Source organism: Marmota monax, unplaced genomic scaffold (genome assembly GCF_021218885.2).
Source record: "Marmota monax isolate L192 unplaced genomic scaffold, Marmota_monax_Labrador192_F-V1.1 WCK01_AAM20220418_F8-fsc00024, whole genome shotgun sequence".
Taxonomy (NCBI): domain Eukaryota; kingdom Metazoa; phylum Chordata; class Mammalia; order Rodentia; family Sciuridae; genus Marmota; species Marmota monax.
The window spans coordinates 35,940,138-35,962,492 of NW_026695224.1; the positions used below are offsets into that span (position 1 = coordinate 35,940,138).

The window sequence follows — 22,355 nt, forward strand, 5'->3', positions numbered from 1 at the left end:
ACAACAGCCCAGACCCCCAGAATGGTGCAAGGACCCAAAGGAGAAATGGGTCTCGAAAGGAACAAAAACTCATGCAGAGAGTTGAAACTGGAGGAAACACCTTCAAATTATACAAGTGAATATTAGTTTAAAAAAAAAATAGCTGGGTGCAGTGGCGCATGTCTGCAGCTTAGGACACTGAGACAGGAGGACGGCAAGTTCAAAGCCAGCCTCAGCAATTTCACAAGGTGCTAAGCAACTCAGTGAGACCCTGTCTCTAAATATAATAAAGAATAGGGCTGGGGATGTGGCTCAGTGCTTTTCTAGCATGCATGAGGCCTTTGGTCCCATCTCAGACACCACCACACCCAACCCAACCCAATCAGGGACAGCAGGGGCCAAAATAGCAGACAGCCTGGGCCTACCTCGGTTGCCAGAGAAAGACAGTTTTGTCCCTCTGAGGCAAGAGCAGAGCTGGACACCGTGGGAAACAATGCAGCCCCACACCAGCCACCCCAGGCCACAGAGCAGTGTGCAGGAACACCCAGGACCACCTTTGCAACTTGAGGACAAGACAAAGAAACACTCCATGAGAATAGTCAGAAACTGAGTCACCAAGGCTCATGACCATTAAAGGCCACTTCCCCCAAAGCAGGAGAGTATTTCCTGCACATAACTGAGGAAAAGTCCTTGAACATACAAAGAACTCCTGCAAACCTATGAGAAAAAAACAAAAAACAAAAACAACAACAACAAAAAAAACCATCCAAAAAAAAAAAAAAAAAAAAGAAAAGATGCCAAATGGAATGGGCACTTCACAGAGCAGGAACTGCAGAAGACCAGTGAGCAAGTGGAAGGCCAATGCACCCCCCCACACAGAAGAACAACAAGGCACCATGCTGTGCAGCCTCCGCCCAGGTAACTCTGAGGTACAGGGCACCATTCCTGAACTTCTGTCTGGGCAGGGGCCTGGGCGGGGCTCTAAGTGAGCTCTCACAGGTGTTGCTTTAGGATCAGGATGCTGTGCATGTTTACTCTGTGAACTTCGGGACGCTGACACATTTCACAATAAATAGTTTTAAACGCTGGTAAGTCAGGTTCAAAACATGGCACACGGTGTACCCTGGCAGGACCTGTCCTCCCCCAAGAGTCCCTGGCTGGTGCAGTCAGAGGGACCCAACGCAGAGCAACAGCTCAAGGCTGCCTGACCTTGTGAAGCAAGCCAGGTGAGTACAGAGGATGGGCAGACTGACACATGCACATGTGCACTGAGTGTGTGTGCAGGACAGAGATGCAGGCTAGGCGCTACAGGTGCAAATGGATGGCCCAAAATAGCAAGCATAGGGAAGCACTGAAGGTGTTAACACAAGCAGTGAGTCAGCAGAGGCCCCAGGAACAACAAGCAGGGGGAAGGAGGCCAGCTTCTGGGCACTGCTGCTGTGAACACCAGGCCAGCTCCTGGGGAGGGACATGGTAAAGTGTCCCAGAGAGCAGCTCAGTGCTGTGAGACCCAGAACAGGTCCTGAATCACAAAGCCCACCACTGTGACCTCCATGCAGGAGAAATAGAAGAGAGATTGGGCACCTTGGAGGCTCTCCACAACACCAAGGGGAGGAGTACACAAGGCTGGTCCAACACGGAGCTGAAGAGCACCACACAAAACCACAGTCTCAGCAAGGTCAACAGGAGCACTCACAGAGCCACACAGCAGGAGCTGGCAGCGCCCCTCCTGTGGCGGTGCCCTGTTGCCACTGCTATTCCACTCTATGCAGGAGTCCTGGCCAGGGAGGGAAGGGAGGCACCACGTGGCTCTCAGATCAGAAGGCAGAGGCACTGTGTGAAGAGGATGCACGTCCAGAGAAGCACCAGCATTCCACCAGGACCTCCCAGAGCAGAAGAACACAAGAACACAGAACCCGAGAACACACAAACCCCTGGTGCTGCTACGAGTGTGCCAGCGCCCACACAGACAACCCAACAGTTGCTCCAAGCAAAGAAAAAATAATCAGATTCAAACAACAAAGCTAGAAAAGTCTGTGAAAACTTTAGGGAGGGATCTTTAAGAATCATGGCTAGGCAGAGTTCTTAAGACACCTGAAGCAGAGTCCACTAATGAAAAAGATCCATAAACCATCTCAACAAAATTTAAAATCCACACCCTGTTAAAGACGTAAAAGGTGAAAAGACAAACTGCAGACAAGAAGAGAAAAGTGTTTGCAAGTCACAGCCAGATACAGGATTTAGCAGGGCAACCTTGATTATTTTCAAATAAACAAAATATCTGTAAATTTTCTCAAGCTACACTTTTCAGTATGATAACATCATAGGGGCCTCACATAAACAGGAGGTCTGCGGGCCCCTGGAGCCCTTGTCCTGTGAAGGACTACAGTCTTAGAAGCTGGAGCCTCTGCTCAGCACCAGGCAAGAGCCCAGCCTGCAGAAAAAGACCCGCACCAGGGGCAAGAAACATCAGCCCAGACTCCCAGACTTGTGCAAGGACCCAAAGGGGAAATGGGTCTTGAAAGGAACAAAAAACTGGAAAAAAATCTTCAAAGTATGCAATTTGGAGGATGGTCTGCAAACAACACTGTCAGAAATGGACTTACTAGGGACAGCGTGATGGCTTGTTGCTGGCAGGCAGGCAGGCAGGCGCAACCACCCTCAAAACAGCCCAAAAAGCTGCCCGCTGCCTGCCACAGGCACAGAGAAGCCAGGTCTCCACCTGTGCCAAGGGAGTGCAGAGTGGCACAGCCACCTCCACAGCTGCACTCCTTTTTCTATCCCAGAAAAGGAGGTTATTGTACAGGAGTCCAGGCGCTTCAGCCTGACTCTAGCCATATCACCTTGCCTCCTTAACAGCCAAAGGAAGTTAACCATTGGTACAAAGGTCGATAAGGTCAATCTCTAGAAAATTCTGATAGGTACAAAAAGCCAATCTCCAACAGTCTCGTCTTCCAGTGACAAACCACACACCTGATCAGTGGTGGCCAGGTGATGGAAATAAGGTGAGGCAGGGCTGGTGGGGCCCTGGCACTGTACACAGGGTAGCTCTGGGCGGGGCATGGTGTGGCCCTCTGGTGGCTCCTGGTACAGCATCCATGTTGCAGTCACCCTGTAGAGGCACAGGGAACAACCCAGGATGCTACTACTCTCTAACTTCTTGGAAGTCTACAATTATTGCAAATGGAATGTTTTTGAAAGGGGAAAGACAAGGAGATGAGGATACTTCTAGCTGTGATGGCAATACTCTAGGCAGACTTCTTTTATTTTATTTTATTTTTAAAGAGAGAGAGAGAGAGACAGAGAGGAGAGAGAGGAGGGGGGGAGAATTTTTTAATATTTATTTTTCAGTGGACACAACATCTTTATTTTTATTTTGTGTGGTGCTGAGGATCGAACCCAGCGCCCCGCGCATGCCAGGCGAGCGCGTTACAGCTTCAGCCACATCCCCAGCCCCAGGCAGACTTCTTTTAAAAGCCTTGTTTTGGGCTGGGGTTGTGGCTCAGTGGTGGAGTGCTTGCCTGGCATGTGTGAGGCACTGGGTTCGATCCTCAGCACCACATAAAAATAAATAAATAAAGGCACTGTGTCCATCTACAACTAAAAAAATAAAATAAAATAAAACTTTAAATATAGAAAGATGATCTCACAAAGGAAAAGGGAACAACACACTTTGCTGTGCACTGGTCAGCGGTAGGACTCAGGAGGATGTGGCTGGCCATCAGCTCCTTGTGACCTCCTCCTCTGGGTTGGAGCAGCTACTTGCCATACAGCCTCTCACAAACCTGGCAAGGTGGTGCTGAGTGCTAACCCAATGGATGTGAGTGTCCTCACAGTGGGGTAGCAGCTTCCCCAACAGAGTCTGGCAAGGGAGCAGCCATGGTGCACAGAGATCTGTACCAGAAGCTATAGCATCACTGCCCCACCCTAGTCCTCAAAGTGAGTTGCAAGGCCAGTCCACACCTGCGGGCAAGATGAAGCTCCACCGGCAAGGTGCCAGGCCTGGCATGTTCCTGAAGGACTCCTCCAGCACGCTTCATTACGACGTGGTCATCTGACTGCACAGTGTGGATCTCACCTGCCTTTTCATATCAAAAAGCCTTCCTATCCTCAGGAACGACACTGTTGGTGGGGTGTCGTGTGGCAGGAACCAAGTGAGCGCTCAGGAGTACCGCAAAAGGAAGGCAGACATGTGTAATCCGGCAGGCAGAACCGGGCAGTGCTTTTCTATTCCAGCTGGAGCATCAGTCTTAAATCCTGATGTACCTGGTTTAGTGCTTCTTAGATCCCAGCACAGACAAGGCCTTGAAACCCAGGACTTGCTAGGATCCTGGAGCAGGGGGAGAAAGGGCCACGGAGCTGTGTGCCCAAGTGCTCGGAATAATAAGGGGACACCCCTGGGCAGAGAGGCAGAGGGCCTATACCTGTATGTTGACAAGGACAGTCGTGGTGAAGAACCACAGCACTGACAGCAGATGTAAATCCATCACCTCTGAACAGGAAAAAGCTAATGACTCAAAACCCAGAACCCCAGCCTTTGAGCAGTGCTGGAAAACCGTGTCACTGTTTTGGAAACTGGTGAAGGCGGCTAGCTGTTTATTCTCTCCTACAGGAATGGCACCTGTACCAAATGGATGTGGAAGGTGAATGCCCAGCTTACCAGGCTTAGCATTGGCCCCTGGCAGCCTGGTGAGTCTACCAGGCACATGCAGACACAGCCACAGGCCCTCAGGCCAGGCACTGTGCACATGCTGGTGTCAACACCGGAACCCTCCTACACAAGAGACAAACAACTCAGGCTTGTTAACAAAGCTGGAATGTGCTCTGTTTGTAGAACCATTTGCCTGGTGGTTCCAGACTCAAGCCCATCAGCAAAAACAGCCACACGCCCAGAGTAGCTGGAGCTGGGAATTAGGCCAGCCTACACCGGTAAGAGCTAGGGTGACTTAAGACAGAGGGAAAACGTAATATATTTCATCTGCAATTTTCATATTAATTACACACTGAAAGCAAGTACTCCGTATGTGCTGGGTTAAATGAAACACAATCCAGTATCATTTGTTTCTTTTTGTTATTTAATGAGGCTAAAAGAAAATTTTAAATTAAACACAGTTCACATTGTATATCTACTGGACCGAACAATTTCAAAGAACAAAGGACCCAATCTTTAATAAAAATGGAGAACAATCAAGAGAAAAACACAATGCAGGAGTTTAAAGATTAAAAATGACCAAAAAGACAAAAGACTCCGTGCATGGACTCTGCTTGGAGGTTGAGGAACGTGGAGCTCTGTGGCAACCAGCAGGGTGCAGGGTAAGGAACTTCCAGCTGCGTGACTGCCTTATTTTCTAGTGAGCTGTGTCATGTTAGCAGTCTTCTCCAGGTGAAATGGTGCAGTAGGAGGGTGGGTGGGAGGCAAAGAGGCCAAGCAGGCCGCTATTCCCTGCTCCAAGGGCGGACCGCATTCTGAATGATACTAAGCACCCAGACAAAGTGCCAGAACTATGTGCAGAATGAGCCTTAACTTCACAAGCAGTCCATCAACACTGAATCAAGCCACTCGTCCATGAGAAATGGCTGCTGAAGCTGGGAGGCAGTGTGTGTAACAAACACATAGTTCAGTGGTCCACTTTCAAAACACAGTACTCAGCCTACATTGGTAAGATCCAATTGTAGCCATTTTACTTTTAGCCTCTCCCTTTGCCTGCCCCAATTTTAAAATCAGCTGATCACATAGATGGTAACCCAGGCTCTGCTGCCTTGGGGTGTTCCCAGGATCCCTCGGGGGTGCACCCTTCTGCATCTCAGTATTTCTAACAGCATTTGCAAGTGGCCGCACTTAGTCCCCAGGCCGCCTGGGCGGAATGGGGACTGAGGCTGCTTCAGGAAGAAAATCCTGCTTGGTGAGCAAGAACTCCTAGTGCACTGAAATAAGAAAGCCCACTGATTCTAGACACCCAAGCTGTGTGGCCCCCAGAGGCAGTGCATCTCTCTGAGCTTCCATCTGCTTCCAGTGAAGAAGCAGAGGTCTACACTACTCTTGTAGAATCAATTATCACCCAGAAACGTTCTTTAGAAAATATAAAGACAGACCCACAGGGACAGAGTCTACTGAGAGAGTCACTGGGTCTGCTCAATGTAATTCACTGTCTACTGAGTATTTTATTGAAGAGTTTCAAAAACAAGAAACAGGTAGGAGTAAAATAAGAAGAGTCTGAAAGCACTGAGAAAAGTCTTACTACCTGTGAGACAGAAATAAACATTAACTCCAAGTGATGAGACTTTCGTAGGCACTTAACGAAAACAGCAGGAACCAGTCAACAAAGAATGAGTCCATCTTTGAACACTGTGAGCAGGACTCAGGGACACTGTCAGGACACCACTCAGAGATAACAGGACCATCTCAACCAGGGAGATGCTGGAGCTGCTCAGAATGGACACTGACATAAGGCCACCGCTGCCCTGCTTAGGAACATAACTCAGGCAGGTTCTGCGCCTGGCTGGGTGTGAGGGCACAACTGCAGCCACAGTGCTGGGAGACACTAGGGACGAGACACAAGGTCAAGGTTGACCCGGGCAACTCAGAGAGGCCCTGTCTCGAAATTTAAACAAAAGGGGGCTGCGAATGCAGCTCCACGGTAAAAGGCCCGTGGGTTCAATTCCCAATATTGCAAAACCAAAAACAAAACCTGTTTGAATTTCCTCCATGATAGTGACATGGACAGCTGCCAGCACTGTCCCCTTTGCCCTGGATCACACTGAAGATGCCTCTGTGGGCTGTGTCACCATCTGTCTCTCCCACCTGGCTCGGGGTCTGGAGTGGCTGCGCCTATCTGGTGGAACCCAAGTCCCTGAGGACAGCACATACCTGCTGTCAGGAGTGAATGGGCAGCAGAGAGAGAGAGAGAGAGAGAGAGAGAGAGAGAGAGAGAGAAGAGCATTTGTAACCCAGGGCAACCCAAGTGCCCACTCAGGCCTGCCGAGCTCACCGACTCCCATTTCCAATCTTCTGCAGAAGGAGGAGAAGATGGTTCTCGTGAAGGAGTCTACAGGGACTGAGGAACAGCAAGGCTCTCTGCACCTGAACCACAGGACTGCTGGGGCTCCAAAGAAAGGAGCTAGAAAAGTGAACAGAGGCACCAAGGCCTGGCACTGCCTGCCAGGTGCACAGCCTGGTCTAGAGGCAAAGCCTCAGTGAGCAGGGTGCCCCGGCTTTGTCCTGCTTGTCTCCCAGTTGGCTCCCACGGCACAACTGTCCCTTCCTTCTCTCCCTGGGAGAAAAAGTGGTCTGCACAGAAGCTGCGGCTGCTTCCTCTGCCAGTCACATTCCAAGAGGACTTGAGCACTGCTGTTTTCCTGCCCAGTGCAGAACACAGGAGCTGCATGGCTCCTGTGGCCTCCCACTACAGCTGATGAACCCACACTGACACAGGAGGATAACGAGGGTCCACAGACTGCGTCAGGGCTCACTCTGAGTTTGGACAGACACGCAGTGACATGCATCCACCACCGTGCTGTCACAGACTGTTTTCACTGCCCTAGCGGTCCCTGGTGCCCTCGGATCTTCCTGCTGTCTCCACAGCTTTGCCATTTCCAGAACGTCTTGAGTCGTAATCCTACAGCAGGTGGAATTTTCTGACTGGCTTCTTTCACTTAGCAGCATGCATTTAAGGTTCCTCTGTCTGGTTTTGTAAACAAGCTACTTAATATTATTATTATTATTATTATTATTATTATTATTATTATTATTATTTGCAGTACAGGGGATGGAATCCAGGGGCACTTTACTACTGTGCTACATTACTAGCTTTTTATTTGGGGGGGGGGGGGGGCGGCGGCGGCGGGAGACAAGGTCTCACTAAACTGCTGCGACTGGCCTGCAACTTTCGACTCTCCTGCCTCAGCCTTCAGAGCTGTTGGGATGACAGGTGTGCACCACTGCACCCAACTATCCTCATTAGTTTTTAGCCCTAAATAACATTCCTTTGCCCGGCCTTGCCACTGCTGAGGGAAAAGCCTGGTCACCTGCAGTTCTGGCAATTATGAATGAAGTAGCTTTTTTTTTTTTTAAAGTGAAATATACAGATCAGAAAACATCATAAATCACCACCCTGATATGTCATCATGTGAGAAAATAGCACTGCTCTGTGAATGTGCTGCCCGCGTGTGTGCACATGTGCTGTGGACAGAGATGTAAGCAGACCACTTCACACCACTGGCCTACCTAGCTATGAGCCTTCGATGTGTAGCCAGACACATCCCAGTTTCTCATCTACAGAAGACAAAAACAAAACGATCCTTACACTGCCATCAGGACCACAATTGGCACCTAGGTAGCCGATCCTGAACTCTCCCTAGGTGAAGACAGGATGTGGACAGCCCCTAGTGCGTCCTGGTCAGTTCTCAGCCTTGCCTTTACTGCTCTGTGCCCTCTTCCAACCATAGGGTGCACAAAGGCACCATGGCACAAGTGATAAAAAGACTGCTGTCCAGGTGGACCAGGCTGGACCTGGGCATGTAGGGTTCAGCACAGGCTCTGCCCACACTTCACTGCAAGAGGACATGGCCCACCAAGGTAAGGCCACATACACACTAATTGTGCAAAACAGCCCCAAACTGCAAAAAGTCCCCAGGGCCACCAGCAGGAGAAGGAATGAGCCATGGCAGTGGCCCAGGATGCACCAGTAGCAATCGCTACAGCACGCCAGACTTCAGGTAGAAGTGATTGGGGAAAGCTCCACACTATGGATGGGTGACGGTATAGGTGCAAAGGTCGGAAAAGCACCATTGAGCACACCTGAGATGTGTGCCACTTCCTACACACAATCACACTTCAAATATCAAGACCAAAACCAGTCTCTCTGACGACCTCACCAATCAAATAGCAGGCCAAGTTTTGCAGCCTGTGAAGGCTCCAGCTGGAAGAGGCCGTGAGTCCACCCCATCTGTTCCTCTCCACCCTGTCACTATACACAGGGTCAGAGACACAGGGATGGATGGGGACAGCCTCATGCTGCCCCTAGTGTCACCACCGCCACAGCACTGCTCACTCTGAGGACTCTGCGCCCTGGGGTCTCTCTGAAGCACAGCAGGAGAGGACCTGCAGGGCCACATACTCCCAGCCTGAGCGTGCAACCTCAGCACTGCCCTGCAGAACCATGCACGGTGTGCACTGGCAGGAAGCCTTTGGGCCTGCAGAGCTCTCTCACACCCACACCTGCAAGTCCAAGACTCACCTGTACATGAGCCAGCACTGACCCTCCCCAAGCCCTGGCACACAGAACTCAGAGGTCTGCAGAGCATGGTCAGTTCACTGCAACAGTGAGGGGCCCAGGCTGCTGGCTGGTTGGACACTAGCCTTTGCATGTGTATCCTGCAAATAGATCACACACATACTTGGAGGCACCCTGACACCCTTATACAGGTCTTTTATTAGGGTTTCTAAACTAAGAAGCAAAGACCAACCTTACAAGAAACTTGACCTAAGACATTCCTGCCATCGGTCTGAAAAAGCTTTAACTATTAATCATGTGCTCCTTGGTCACGGAGCTCTCTACCATGCAGACATCACAACCCAGGACTCCAGCCACCTGTCTGGACAGGTGACAAGCAGGAGCACATGGCCAGCAGGCATAACCCAGAGCTTTAAAGACACAGAGCTTGAGAGGTGTCTCACAGGAAGGTATGTGGCCTGCCAGGCACCACCCACCACCACTGGGCCACAACGGAGGACACGAGTGCTCAGGCTGTCCTTGCATGGATCTGGGCAGGAATCGTCCCTCCTACAACTGTCCCCTCCTGGCAACTATCTATTTGAGGCATCTTACCAGTGGCAGGATGAGCCACGGCAGAGATGATAAAAGGGTTCTGTGCAAGTACAACACCTTAAACGTAAATAAATTTGTCTCCGTTAAAAAACAACCGCAGTTTCAAACACCAAAACAGAGAGATGAACAGATAAAGATATTATGCGAAGAGCTCACCATGAAATTTCAAAAAGGAGAAGACTCGGCTCATGGCTCAGACTCTCATGGCCATGTGAGCAGATAGCATGCAGCCTGGGTCTCCCAGGGCTGGCACAGTTTTCCTTCTCTGTAACTCCACAGCTCTGCACAAGCATGCTTCAGACAGTACAGGAGACGTGTGCCTCTCTCTCTTCAGCGAGTCAGGCAGCCATGCAGGTGGGACATAAAGCAGGAGTTTGATCCCCTCCCACTGTCTTCTGATGGCCAAGTATGCTCTGACCCCTACACCACACATCTGCTAAGCGGGAGAATCCTGCGCATCCAAGCTCACTGCCATAGTGGGCTGCCACAGTGGAGCACGAACAACTCAACCGTCTCATGTTTACCCTCACTGCTGCTACCATGGTGACCCCCAACAAACCAGCCCACCATGCCACCCTCCCTCTTGGGAGCCACAGGTGCAACTGCCATGGCTGCCACCTTCTGGCTGGCTCCAAGGACACTGCCACACACCCAACTGAAGTGTGTGGGACTCCTCGAAATCCACCCTCTCTGTGCCCAGGGCATCTACCCCAGGTCCACACTGCAGTCCTCTAGCATGCAATGCCTACCAGCCCTCCACTCCCTGCCACCTGTTTACAGGGTGCTGACAAATGCTGACATCCATTTGGAGAGGTCTGTCTGTGGTGGAGATTCTGTACTACACACAGTTCTGCTCTTTTACAGCACAAAAGCAATTGGGGAAAAGGGCAAAACCTGTCCTCTCCTCAAGTTTAGTGAATCAGGCAGGGAAAACAATAACTTCCCTTTCTGACTTCCAAGGTTTGCCACACAGATGCTTAGAAACAAGTCTAATTTAGTAACCACATGTCATCAGAGATTGGCTGGTGACAGTATCCCCATACCTCCTTCTGCTGGGCACCCCACCATTCTGGTCTGTAGGATCCTCCTCTCGCTTGGCCTGGGACCAGGAGGAAACAGCATGCCCATCTGCTCGGATGCTGGCCTCTGAACCAGGCCAGACACAGGGTTGCACAGCACCACCACAGTCTCTCACACATCCCAAACTGGGTTGCTGAGCACAACACCCCATCTGCACTCACTGTCCTTGTGGCTCGAGGAGGATAGAAAACTGACTTTGCCGCTGTGAAAGCACGTGGGGGCAGGGTCAGAGGTGGGCACAGCTGGTGACGCTAACATTGCAGGTGTGCTTTGTACTTCCCAGGCTGGGCGTAGCATGAGCTTAAGCTCACTTCTCAGCACACACAGAGCTGACAAGTTAGCCGTCCCACTCAGGTCCTGTCCCTGCATCCCTCCCCCAAGTCCTACAGTGAGGAGACAACGAGGGCAGCTCTTCCTTCTCAGTGACTCCAGTATCATGAATACAAGGAGCAAAAACACATCTTCTAAAAGCCTGGCCACATAAAAACCCACATTTCCTTGTTTTGTAGTGGAGTGCAAAGTAAAGTGAACAGGGGAACTGGGCCCAGCACTTAGAGGTGTGCCAACAGAAGAGCTTGCCTGAGAACCCCGATCCCGCCCAGCCTATCACTGTGGGGACCAAGCCAGGCAGTAGCAAAACCTTGATATCCAAACAGGGGCTCAGACCCATGTGTGGTCACAGTCACCATCAGCATTTATCAGGGATGTCCATGAACTATGCAGGGACACAGCTGCAGGCTCCCCAGCTGCCCATCTCCAGACCCTAGGCCTGCGCACCCTTCACAGCAAGTGAACGCTCCTGAGAGCGAGCAAGCACCTGAGAAAGTACCGCTTAACCCATGACGTGCTGCGTCTCCACGAGGCCACCATGAGTTCAAAACACCTGGGTGGACATACTCAACATGCCCGATCTGCCCACCTCACGCTTTACAGTGTACTGTACTGTTCTCTGCGCTGACGAGCTGGCCCACCATGCCATCAGCCTGGGACAGCACCAGAGTTCAACATGTAAAATGTGGCACCCACTGAATGCACATAACTCACATTCCACACCAGGGACCCTGTGTATAGTCAACACACATTTACCCACTGCCTTGGTCCCCTGTGGAAGGGAGAAGCCGCTTTACTTTTAATAGCCAAAAGATGGAAACAACCTGAATGTCCACCATGCTGCAGAAGACAACTCAGCAACAGCACGATGGACACACCCCAGCAGAATGAACCCTAAAGAAAGCACATGGAGAGGACTCCCTCTCAAATAACCTAGAGAATGCAGACCACGGCAGCAGTGCTCCCCCCTGTGCAAGAACTGTTTACACGAAGCTAAGCTACAACGGGCAATGCTGTGCTACAGAGAGACCTAATGTTTGGGGAGGGCTCACTGGAACATTTTCTACTGCAAACAGTGGTTGTAACCTTATTTGGGAAAATGGTCTGGGCAAACGTTAACTAAGTTAAGGATCTGGAGACAAGGCCATCATGGATTATGGGGTCAGAACCTAAATCCAGCAGTGATGGGAAGCTGGAACAGAAGGCGATGTGGCAGGAGGTTAGGGCAGCCACAGGCCAGGGGCTGCCAGGAGGGTTCCAACCTGAGACTTGGCAGAACCTCAGCCTGCCTGCAACTCACTTCCAGACTGTTGGCCTGCAAACCTGGGAGGCCACACTTCTGATGTTTAAGCCTCCAGGTGTGTGGCCAAGTACTTATGCTTGCACTAGGAGCTAACACAACTTCTAAACAGAATAGAGAAAGGAGAGGATCACCTCCCTTGTCCTCAGCTTTAGTCACACTGCGTTTCAGTGGGACCCCCTGGGACCACTAGACTGGCTGTCAGAGTAGCTCCATAAGAGAAGGCTCCACATGTATGCGCCTCTTAAAAACTGGAGCATGTTAGGGCTGTGGCTGTGGCTCAGCAGTAGTGCACAGAGAGAACGCAGAACTCCAAGGCACATAATGACAGAGCGCTCATGTGACACTATGTTTACCAACCATTCATCCCTGGTGATCTGGACGGGCACATATGCCAGAGGCAAGAAATCAGAGTCACACAAAGCAGATGTTGCCCAGGGCCAGAGTCGGGTGCAGACAGAGTCAGGACCTGTCAGAAGGTCCTTGCAGTTCACTATCACAGCGAAGGTGAATTCTACTACGCCCTACAAGTTGGGTATAAGGAAGTGAAAAGGCTCTGGAGGCTACTGCCCAGGAGGCAGACATAACCAGCTGAGCCTCGAGGCCCCACTCGCCAGTGGGGAAACAGGGGAAATAGGTGTGTTGCTGTATGATTTCCACCTAGGTCATTTTACAACAGTACAAAAGCTAATGGTTTTTTCTTTAAAATGCACACACAACTGTGTAATCTGAGGGACTGCTAATGCCCATACCACTCTCCACTCTGCCACTAGGGCTCCCACGGAGCAGTTTAGGGCCCTATGGATCTTATCCTGGCCCTGCTCCTATCCCAAAGCATTGTGACTCCAAATTTTGTAGTTAATCACTCCCAGAAGTGGTATTTCTGCAGGGTAATACTGTGTGAGTCTCCATGCTTCAGGATTATGAAAGCTGACACATGCAGTTGTGCTTTTTTATAACTGTAGTATGGCATTCACTGTCTGAAAAACATCCATTCTCTTCTTAACTGGCATTCATTTTTATCCAACTTTTTGCTACTAGAAACAAGGCCATGTGAATGTCTGTTTACAACATCTTTATACCTGTGAAGTTTAAAATGAAACTACAGCTGATGGGAAGCACACACCTGTCATCTCAGCAACTGGGGAGGCTGAGGCAGGATCGGAAGGTACAGGTCAGCCTGTGAAACTTTGTACGAACAGAGAGGCCCTCAGCAACTTAGGAGCCTGATCCTATGAGGTTATTAAGAGCCTCTGTCTGAACATGGGGAGGGGGACTTTGCACATCACACACTCTCCTGTGGAACAAGATCAAGTTCTTACAAAAACAGTGGCTAACAACTTTCATTTAAATAAAAATTAAATGAAAAATCAAGTGCTAATATGAAGCTCTCCATAGCAAAATGACAGAAACCAGAGAATGTGACAGGCGCATGTGTGCTCCTTGGCAGAGGACTTATGGCTTGTACCCAGTTTTCAGGGAGCCCACATCCCCAAATGCTATTTAGTATGTCATCTCTTCTTCCTGAATGTGTGTAGCAAAGTGCTGGGTGCTAAACGACAGGCCAGTGAAGCACAGAACGAATACTGTGCTTTCTACATTCAACTTCCAAATAGATTAGAAAGTTACCAGTGCACAGAAGGAACACATTTATACTATAAATGAATTCAGGCTTCATTAACATGTACCCAGAAAAAGTTCCTGACTCATAACCCACCATGGATGAAGGTGCTGGTTATGTGCCCTATCATAAAAGAAGCCACTTGAGGCCATTCCAGAGCACAATCTGAGGGCCACAGTTGTGTCTAACACACAGAGACAGGGAGACTGGCTGAGGCACTGGCATTTTGCTGTGTCACAGGAAGAGTATGAGGCTTGCGAATCTCTCTGCACTACATGTACCAAAGGGTTCTTTTAAAACTCCGAAGTAAAATAATCAGACAATCAAACAAAAGACAGCAGACAATTTAAGGTGGAGCAGGGCAACATGCAGGTTCCCCCAGGTCAGGACAGTGCCCTCATGTGAACGGATGCCAGCAAGCAGCGTCCCAGCCTTCCAGAAGGACTGTGTGGGCTGGCAGGCTCATCGCCATGGCAACAGTTCCAAACATATGTGCAGCACACCAGCTGATTTCTGAGAGCTGTAAATAGAGGATAATGGCATAAAAAAAATCCCAAAGTACAGTAAGGACCACCCATCCCACCTCTCTCCAGCCTGCTCAACGCCTAGATGCCAATGTTTAGCACAGAGCAATGGCATGGACATGTGGCTTTGATCCCTTCACCACACCATCTGTGTGATTATATACCTACGAAGAGCAAAATAAGGTCGTTGGATTCATTATCTTTGTGCAAAATTACATACAGAAAAGAATGGCCAATATACAGCAGAGTCTGGTATAGGTGATCTGCCTACAGAGACACCAGGATCTGGACTTTCCCTGGTCTGCTCCACACCTGCCTCCCATGTGGTCCTTTCCTTGGGGCCCTTCAAGCTCTCGGTACCTGGGTATCAAGGCCCAAGGGAGGTGCTGACAGAAAAGTTTCCACAAGCCAGGAAGTCACAACCAGAAAAGAGGAAAAGGTGTGGCAGTTGACTGCCTGGGTAAGGGTTCCAGAGGAAACCCACAGGCCTCTGGTAAAGCAGATCCTTGTTCTCTGAAGAGTGAGTCCATTTCTTCCATGGGCTGGGGATAGGGAAACATGGTATTCCCTGGAGGTGCTGAGGCCTTGGAGAGAAAGTGTTTAGTCCAGGCTGAGCTAGCGGTATCCGCACACCTTGACTAGGTGTGCAGAGATGGCCCAACAAGGAGCAAACCAGGGGTCCCAGCAGGGCTGCACAGAAGATGCCAGCAACTCCCAGTACTGCCTTCATAACACCACAGAGATCTACCCCACTTTCTTCTTCCAGCATATAATGTGGTTAAAAATAATGTTTTTTTCCTTATTTCTTTTCTACCATGTCTTTGAAGCTTCATACAGAGCAATAGGCAAATAAATCCCTAAGTATGAACTGACATTCTTAAGAAAAAACAAACTTGATTATTTCATGTTGATTTATGGGCCTCACAAATATAGTCCTCATTACGCACCAACTATTCTAAGGCAACACACAATTGCATGTGAAAACGTGAGAAAATGATTGCAGAGCAAACAAACTTATGTTCTCTGCAAGTATCTCTCTGCAGTGATCCACCCCTCAACTGCATAAAGGCTGAGAGAGGGGGGAAAAGGTGGAAGAAAAGAAGGCCCATCAAACACTCCCAAAAGATAATTCCCTCCCCTCTGAGTCTGAGTTCAGGATGTGAAACCAACAGAAATCACACACTTGTGTATGTTCCCACATCTAAGTATGCTTTGCTTAAACACTAAGGCTCCTCCAAAGACAAAAGAACCATATTTTATTGTAAATTCCAACACTTTGTTTTAAAGATCCGTACATTTAAACTGCATGTCTGGCAAATCCTTTCCAAATAAAAATCAGCTTAAATTCATCTTTTTAAAGCAGGACATGAGCATGCACATGTCAAAGTGCATGTGTGAGACGTGCACATGCGCAGAAAGATCAACTGGAGTTAGGGAAAATGTGCACAGGAAACCCAGCATCTCCTCTTGACTGACAAGATGCTAGAGAGCCAGCCTGGTTCAGATTTTCCTCTAGCCAGAAAACATAAAGCGGCAGCTCCTCTGAATTCCTGAAAAGGAGGGTCACAAACCGAGTACCACTCTCAGCAACTGACACCTCTGCACTCTGAAGCAAGCTGGCTCAAGTTTTTCTTGGAAATGCCTAGAACTCTGAGAACAGAACCAACGTGCAATGCAGAGCCTCCGTCCCTGCTCTCTGCATTGTGTCTGAAGTGGCTGTGCTCTGTGGGGCCACGAGACCCCCTCCATTGCTCCAACTTAACACAGTGACAGCAGCAATGTGGAAAGTAGAGAGTATGGGGTTGTTTCAGGCAGGGGAGTCTGTGAGTCCAAAGCGTGTAACATCAGCTCCAGCATCAACGGCTACCGGCCCCTCAAAGCCTGGCACGGTCACCCCACCATTCTCAGTCTCTTCATCTGTAACCTGGGGGAGTCACCATGCTTCACACCCTTGGGAGGGTTCTGGGGTCTGTGCTCTGTGAAAAGCAAGTGGCACACAGTCAGAACACATGGGCAACTACAATGAATGAAAACATGTCCAACGAGGCACTTCAGATTACACTTGCTCAGAGTTTTACTTCTACATGATGCTATACAGAGCCTCTGACCAGCCTCAGCTGAGCACACAGCATTATTCCTCATCACAAACCAAGAGCCTGGAGCTGAGAGAATCCAACGACGCCCCCTCACCTCCAGGCAGGGCCACAGCTACAGACCTCTCTCTCCAGGGCCACGACAGGCCACTTTTGGAAAAGCACTCCCCGAAGAGTGCCATCTTTCTGTCCCAATGGACACAGGTTTTATCCCCAAGGATAAATCACTCCATCTGCCTACACCACCCACAAATGAAGGAGACCCGCTCTTTCCTTGTGGGAAGGCTGCCTCAGTGTCTTGAAATCAAGCTCCCAGAGTATATGCAGGGCTGAGGAGGACAAAGAGGGAATGGCAGAGGGTCAGACAGGCGGGCCAGAGAGGTGCCTGGAGCAGCATCTCTCACTAGGGAAAGTTGAGAAGGGCAGCAAGTCCAGAAAGTGGACCTGGAGGTTTTCACCAGCTTGAGAACGCCAAGCTATATGCTCTCTGGTTTCATTCCAAGGCTCCTTGAGGACAACAGTGGTTGGCAGCACCGAGAAGCACAAGGAAAACAGCACCACACAGGCACAGCCAGGACACCGGAGGGACCTGGCTGAGGGTCTGAAGAGCTGCTTCTCTCAAACTGCCTCTAGACCTCAGCAGGCGTGAAGAGCTGGGTGCACCCACCACAGAACAGAAAAGACTAACTCCCAAGGAAACCACAAAAAGAAATGCACAATTTCCAAATCTGCAGGCCAAAAATAACCTCAAAAGGATAAAAGAAAAGAGCGAAGAAAAGACAAGTCTTAGAGACTGGAAGCTTAACAAACACACAACAGAACTAAACGCAAACATTTAGTAAGGGCAGGGACAATGGCCCACAGCACTCGCACATCAAAAGTGATTCCCAAGCGAGTGCAGGGAGGGAGCAAGGCTCTCAGGCCTAGGGGCTACCCTGAAAAGGTTTCCATTCTTTATGAAAAATCTACTCCCTGTCTCTTCTTACAACCGTACCAACAGACCAGGATGAACAGTAAATGGACTAAAAGATCCAGTTAAGAGACAAAGTTTGTCAGGCTGGAAACGTAGGTGAACTTGAAGCACCAACGCCTAGAAAAATCCAGGACAAAGAAGAGTTAGAAGAGCCATCCCAGGTGAACACACCTGGGACAGACATCAGGTGGGTTGCTTTATTGACTCTGTGTGTGACCTGGGACCAAAGGCATGTGGAGAGAGTGTGAGTCACTGCAATGAGGCAGAAGTTTCCTCTCACCAGAGGTCAGAACTCAGTTCCAAGCTTTTAACGCACACAATGAGAGCCTCCATGAAAAAGCAAGAGCAGAGACCAGGTGCAGCAGCAGAGGGCACAGCAGGATGTGGGGGTAGGGGGCAGCCTCCACCCAGAAACCCACCCAGAGGCAGCCATCCAAGGAGCAAGAACAAGGCCCACTGTATTGTTCAAGAACACAGGGACCGGCCATCAGGAATGCTGATCACACACACAACTATCAAAGCCAGACACAGCAGAGAGGGGAGCAATGGGGGCTAGAAAAGAGGACCACAGTTCTGGCAATCAGAGAGGAATTCACAGTAGCTTAAATATTCAAAATTCAGAATGACAAAATGCCCCTTGGTGAGCTGAGAATTTAGGTACAGTTTCTTGGACAGAGATGTGTTTATTTCTAAAGGCTTCCTAATGAAGAGATTCTAAAAGAGGGAAAATACCAAAAGAGTGATTGGCAGAGGATGAACACCCACAGGTGAGTGCCTGATTCAAGTGACTGATAACGTTAGACTTTACAACACGAAACCAAGAAGACAAAACTGGCAAGGGAGGGCTTGCAGCTCACCCAGTGGCCCTGGCTCCACAGGGCACCTGGAGTCTGGTGAAGGACCATGACCACGGGAGCACACCCACGCCAGCGTCTGAGCAGGCTAGCATGCAAAACCAGCCAGCAAAGACACAGTGAAGACCTGCTCTGCAGGTGGGACGCTGTGCCACCTGTGTCTTACTCCTCCTTGGGCTTCCTAATTTTCTCAAATTCAGAGTAATATGGATGTGATAACGGTTATTTAAGGAAAGAAAGAGATGACCACAACCACACATCTTGTAATTTACAGTAGGGAGTATGCACTCAGGCAGCTGTCAGCATCTTGGGGGCAGGGGTGATAATGGAGACGGAACCCAGGGGGCCCACCAGCTAGACAAGCACACTACCACTGAGCTGTATCCCTAGCTCTTTGTACTTTTTTATCCTGCCTCCACTTCCCAAGTTGCTGGGATTCTAGGAGTGGTCACTGCACCCAGCAGTTGTGGGCATTTCTTAAAATGTCCTTCACTGGGCTGAGGAAGTACCTTTCTGTCAGTAGTCTGCAGGCAGTTATTTTTGGATTGGAGGTATAGCTCCATGGTAGAGCAACCCTGGGTTTAATCCCCAGTGGAAAGGAGGGAGTTTCATTCTGATAAGAGTTCTAAAACCAATAGGAGGGGTTGGACACGCCTGTGAACATCCTGCCATTCAACAGTACAATGTAAATTACATCTCCAGAAAGCCATTCTTTCTAAGTGGGGGGTGGGTGGGTGGTGGTGGCAGTTGACCAGGAACTGAATCCAGGGGTACTTTACCACTGAGCTATATTCCCACTCTTAATTTTTTATTTTGAGGCTGGCCTAAAACTTGCAATTCTCTTGCTCAGCCTCCCAAGTAGATGGGATTAGAGGCCTGTGGCACCACACCCGGCAAACCATTACTTTCTTTAAAGCATGCAAATCTGCTGTGAAAGAAATCAGAAAAATAATCCTATTTGTGACAGCCTCAAAAAACACAAACCAACAAAAAGAACATACATAGGGATAAATACAAGTATGGGAAACACCTGTACAATGAAAACTATAGAACACCTAAGAAAGAAACTGAAGACCTCAGAAGATGGAACAATCTCCCATAATCATGGATAGGCAGAAGACACAGAGAAAAACCTACACGGACATCTGATTCTCAATAAAGGTGTCAAAAACACATTGGAGAAAAGACAACCTTTTAAACAAATGGTGCTAGGAAAACTAGTCATCCACATGAAGAAGAATGAAATTGGACCCTTACCTCTCACCCTGCAGAAAAGTCTACTCAAAATGGATCAAAGACCTCAGAATTAGACCAGAAGAAAATGTAGGGTCGACACTCCAGCTTTTAGGCACAGGCAATGACTTTCTCAATAAAGCTCAGGAAAATGCCAAGAGTTAATAAACAGGATGGCAGCAAATAAAAAAGCTTCTGCACAACACAGGAAACAAGAAAGTGAGGAGACAGCCAGGCATGGTGGTGCACGATTGTAATCCCATTGACTAGGGAGGTTGAGGCAAAAGGATCACAAGTTCAAGGCCAGCAACTTAGAGCAACTTAGGCCTTAAGCAGCTCAGAGAGACTCTATCTCAAAAATAAAAAGGAACTGGGGATGTGGCTCAGTGGTTAAGCACCCCAGAATTCAAGTCCCAGGAAGGGGTGGGGAAGAGACAGGCAAGAGAGGCGGGGGTGGGGGGGGGAGTGTGTGTGTGTGAAGGGTCACGTTTTCCTTCATATGTGAAAGCGACAGACAAAAAAGGAGAAGGAAGCTGGGGTGCTCTTCCAAGAAAAGGAGATCAGCAGAGTAGAGAGAAGGGAGGACCAGGGGAGGGAGGAGGGGAGCAGGGCCACACTGGGGAATGCTATTGTCAAATCACACTGTTTTCTATTACAAATCTGTAACAATGAATCCCAACATGATGCACAATTATAATGCACCAACAAAAAACTGTAGGGGAAAACATAAAGGGCACACAGCAAGACTGTCCAGGATGGTGTGCTGGACAGATGACATTATGTGCCAGGCCAGGCCACTCTGTGGGTCAGAACACAGCATGGTGTTCACTACAGGGCCTGTGCCCAAGGCCACAATCAGAGAAGCCAGGTGTCCAGGCCGGTCAAGTCCCTGTCCACAGCTCATTGACAGGAAGGAAGGGTGAGCAGAGGACTGCAGCGGACAGGGCTGTGCCTAGCTGGACACAAAGGGGCACCTGGCAGGAGTCTCTGAACGTACACTCAATGGACACCAGAGCTGCTCAGCAACCTCAGGACAACAAGCCATTGGCCTTCATGCTCTGAAACCTCTTCCAACATGGAGACCCATGGTCAGGGCTGTGTTCTCTTGCCGGAGCCCCTCCAGGCACACACACACACTGCGGCTCACCTTCTGAAAGCCAAGCCCTGGGCACTCCATTCCTTGGTACCAATGCTTCCTGGACTTGGCACCTGTTCATCAAGTGAACCAGCTTAGCTTCAAGTGCAGACCTAGAAGGGCTTAAGGTACTCTCCCCTGGTGCCGCATGTGACATGTGGCACTGAGCTAGGGGGCCACAGCACCTTCTCTGGGCACCCAATCAGGACACCACCTGTTTTTAAAGTCTGCCTTTCTCCTTTTTCTCAGTTTCTTCTAAAAAGTGACATGTTTAAGTGGAGACCATTAAAGCAAAGTGATTTTAAAACTAACACATTTGAGAATTTGTGGAAAGTGTAAAAAAAAAAAAAAGCATTAAATATTTAAGAATTAACTTTGTAGGGCCTATTTACTTCCTATTTTACATCTTAACACTGATGTAAAAATTTTAAGAGAAAGTAAACAGGAAGTTCCTGCCTAATTCTGCAAGACTCTCAAAGGGGGAGTTGGAAAAGATTTACCACACACAGATGAACACAAGCCACAGCAACGGGAAGGACCTGGTCATAGTTTTATGTAATGCACCGTTTTTTAATGATGAACAGCCCCTACAAGAACGCAATACCCATCAGCACTGAGGCACCCCAAATTAGACCAGGGCTGCACAGTGACCAAAACACCAGGTGTTCCCTGCCTTGGGCAACTGGAGGACAGTCAGGACAGAGCCACACAAGGCACAGAGCTGGCTTCCAGCCATGTAGACAACCCTGGCTGGGGGTTTAGGGCTTAAATGCCTAAAAGGACCCCACTCAGTGGCCAGGCTGCCTAACAGCCCCTCCCTCAGGCTCCAGCTCCAATGCCAGCTCACCTTTCCTGAACAACATACGGCATGCTGGGCGTGGTGGTGCACATGCCCACAATCCCACACTGGCGAGACTGAGGCAGAGGAGCGCAAGTTCCAAGCCATCCTGCGGGACTCAGCAAAACCCTGTCCCAAAATAAAGTAAAAAGGACTGGGGCTATAGCTCACTGGTACACTGCTTGCCTAGCACATGTGAATTCCAGGGTTCAATCTTGGGGTAGGGAGGGGGTTTACCCATTCAAATCTTCTAGGGCACGGAGCTTCATAAATAAGCCTTACATGTGATAAACCAAACTTGCATTAAGCAGAAAAATTGTCCTGCGTTGAGTTATTCTTCCAACATAGAAACTGAAGACCTCCAATCCCTGACTCTCAACTTCTGAACAAGAGCCATGGAGATGCTGGGCACTGTCTGGAGCCTGTAGATCTGTGCACACATTCCGAGTGCCATGCATGCAACCCTGCTCAGAGAGGGTGGAGAGAAGCACTACAGGAGCCTGGTGTGCCCACTGACTAGCCTGTGGTCAGTGTGCTTCAAATACGGGAGGGGGGGTGCCTAAGCCCA

General features: G+C 49.4%; 1 protein-coding gene across 9 annotated transcripts in view; it reads right to left on the bottom strand.

Moving 5' to 3' along the window:
• Ankrd11 (ankyrin repeat domain containing 11) overlaps positions 1-22,355 on the bottom strand; it is a 154,001-nt gene that overhangs the window by 37,531 nt on the left and 94,115 nt on the right. For 2 of the 9 annotated variants that reach the window (XM_058575861.1, XM_058575860.1), the window contains exon 3: positions 9,963-16,637. The exons of the other annotated variants lie outside the window; for them this stretch is intronic. The gene's annotated coding sequence lies outside the window, so the exon portion shown is untranslated. The remainder of the gene's footprint in view (positions 1-9,962; positions 16,638-22,355) is intronic. 9 annotated transcript variants of the gene reach the window in all.